The sequence below is a fragment of the Elaeis guineensis genome, chromosome 11 (assembly GCF_000442705.2).
Source record: "Elaeis guineensis isolate ETL-2024a chromosome 11, EG11, whole genome shotgun sequence".
NCBI lineage: Eukaryota > Viridiplantae > Streptophyta > Magnoliopsida > Arecales > Arecaceae > Elaeis > Elaeis guineensis.
In genome coordinates this window covers 18,987,826-18,991,202 of record NC_026003.2, presented here as the reverse complement: position 1 = coordinate 18,991,202, position 3,377 = coordinate 18,987,826, and positions in this window count along the sequence as shown.

Genomic DNA, 3,377 nt, shown 5'->3' with positions numbered 1-3,377 from the left:
AATTCGAATCATTTGAAATATTCAAAAGATTTTGTAGTAAAGTAAAAAATAGACTGAAAAGAATATTAAAACTCTTCAGCCAGACCGAGGAGGTGAGTACCTCACTAGTGATTTTCTGACATATCTAAAAGAGAATGGGATTATCTTATAATAAACACCTCATAGAATATTACAAACATAATGGGATGTCAGAAAGAAGGAATCAAAAACTATTAGATATGGTTTGATCCATGATGGATTTTGTGACTCTGCCAATCTTCTTTTGGGGATATGCTTTTGAAACTACCTGCTACATACGTAATAAGGTCCCGAGTAAGTCTACAAATAAAACATCATATGAGATATGGTCGGGACATAAGCCAATACTTTCACATCTTAGGGTTTGGAGATGTCTAGCTTATGTAAAATATTTAAAGATAGACAAGCTTAGATCTAGGTTCGATAAATGCTTATTCATAGGATACTTAAAGAAAACTAAAGGATACTACTTCTATCTCGCTGAAGAACAAAAGGTGTTCATCAATAATAGGATGGTCTTTTTAGAAAAAGAGTCCATAAAGAAAGAACTAATGCCACTAAAATCGAACTTAGTGAAGTTCGTGAGGTAGAAATATCGGTACATACAGAATCAAATTTGATTGGAGAATCAAATTCAGAGCCTATATACCACATCAATCAGACAGATACTATAGTTTCTTAGTCCAGGATGATGATCCTATTGAACTAGATGAAACGATGAGGATCCGATCGCCCACATGGATGCTATGCAAAGGCCCAACTCCAGAAATGACTTGATGCCATGAAATCTGAGATGGAGTCCATAGAGATTAATGGTGTATGGATACTGATTGATCCATCCGAAGGGATTAAATCCATAGGGTGTAAATAGATTTTCAAGAGAAAAAAAGAGTGGACGGCAAGGTGAAGATCTATAAAGCCCATTTAGTTGCCAAGAGATATCGTCAGCATTATGGTATTAACTATAATGAGATGTTCTCTCTTGTGGCAATACTCAAGTCCATCCGGATCATGCTTGCGATAGCAGCACACTTAGATTTTAAGATATAATAAATGGATGTCAAAACCATCTTCCTTAATAGGGAGCTGAAAGAAGAGATATAATATGATACAGTCGAAGGATTCACATTCTCAGATGAATCTAAAGTATGCAAGCTAAATAGGTCCATCTATAGACTAAAGCAATTATCTAAGAGTTGGAATATGTATTTTCATAAGATATAAAACATATGGCTTCATTAGGAATGAAAAAAAATCTTGTGTCTACAAGTGGGCTAACAATTTTGTGGTTATCTTCTTTGTACTGTATATAGATGATATACTATTAGTAGGAAATCATATTCTAGCTTTGCAAAATATAAAGCTGTGGCTATCATCGTAATTCTCCATGAAGAATTTAGGATAAGCATCCTACATCCTATAGATGAAGATCTATAGAGATATATCTAGAAGGTTGCTTGGATTGTATCAGTCCACGTACATCGATACCATACTGAAACGGTTTGACATGAAAAATTTAAAAAAGGGCTATCTACCGATAGATCAAGAAATTTTTCTCTCTAAGAAGAATTGTCTGACAACCCCTCAGGAGATAGTGTATGAGTAGAATCTCATATATTTTGGTTGTGGGATCTATCATGTACGCCATAACGTGTATAAGATCGGATGTGGCCTATTCACTAGGAGTAGTGAGTGGATACCAGTCTGATCTGGAAGAGAACTATTAGAAAGTTATGAAGATAATTCTTAAGTATTTGAGAAATATTAAGGATCAATGGCTTATCTATGGAGACGCTGGCTTGAAACTTATGGGATATACTGATTTCAATTTTCAGTTAGATCACGATGACAACAAAAGTATGTCAGACTATGTGTTCACCATAAATAGAGGAGTAATTTACTGGAAGAGTTTCAAGCAACATACGATGACGGACTCAGTATGTAAAGCGAAATATGTTACAGCATCTGATGCTTCAAATAAAGCTGTTTGGCTAAAGAAGTTCATCACTAAACTTGAAGTGGTTTTCTCTTTTGATAGTCCAATTTTACTATATTGCGATAGTACTGGAGTCATAACACAAGCAAAGAGTCTAAGTCCCACCACAGAACCAAATACATTCTGCGATGCTATCATCTTGTTCGTAAAATCATAGATCAAAAGTAATGTTGAGCTGTAAAAATTGATGGAAAAGAGAACCTGATCGATTCATTCACTAAAGCCTTCTGGATTAAAAGGTTTGATGATCATAAGTGGAAGATGGGTATAAGATACTACCCTGATTGGCTTTAGTTCAAGTGAAAATTATTAGAAATTGTGTCCTCAAGCCAATTGGCTTATTGTAAATAATTAAATTTTATATATAAATTATTGATTAATGAATAAAAGTTATTTTGACTTTTTCATCACAAAGTGTATATCTTCATTTTTAGAACTCGTGTTGTGACGAAATCCTTAAAACTATATTATGATCAATAAAGGAGAATTTATCGAATAATTCTTAAACATGTTCGTGACCAAATAATACATCATTAATATGACGATGATGTTGATCAAGAGTGGATTGTTATGTGCTATATAGGTTGGTCATCCTCGTAACCAAGGAGTGTGAAAACACTGGTATAGTATACAGGTGAGATGTAGGAGTATATCATCACGAAATAAGTGACTCACCTACTGAGTGCTCTACTGTCAAGAGCAGCTCATGAAATATATGGACATAAGTGTCCTTCAGATCTGAGATCATCATAGTGATTTGCAAGCAACTCACTGTGCTTAGGTACCAGACTACCTGCATTTATAATGCAGTGACGGAAGGCTACTAGGTACAGTCAAATACTTACGAAGTCTATGTATAGATCCAGATAGGATTGACCCCTCTAAATTATAGGAGTTAATACATTATTGTATTTTAATTTAGTAAAATCTTAATCAAGATAATCTATGTGATGAATTTGAAAGATTGAAATACATTATGGATGACTGTTTCAGGATTGACAGTTAAATCCTAGGCCGCCTTGAGCATTAAGGTCAAAGAGATGAATTATACGATAATCATTTGTTGAGGTTCTTGAATATTGCTTTGTAAATATTCAACCTATCTGGATGTTGGGTGTCATTGCTAGATGGTCACTTTGATTAGTATAGGAAAGAGTTCCTATGCTACCGACTTAATGTTCGAACCTATAGAGTCACGCACAAAAGTCAAATAATATAGAAAAGAATTGATCGAATATTTACGTGTTCAATTTGAAAGTATGAGATTTGATTAAATATATAAATTAACTTAATTAAGAATTAAGTTGTAGGTCATATGGAACTAAATATTGATTATGTTCAGCTAGCACTGTGCATGAGGTGT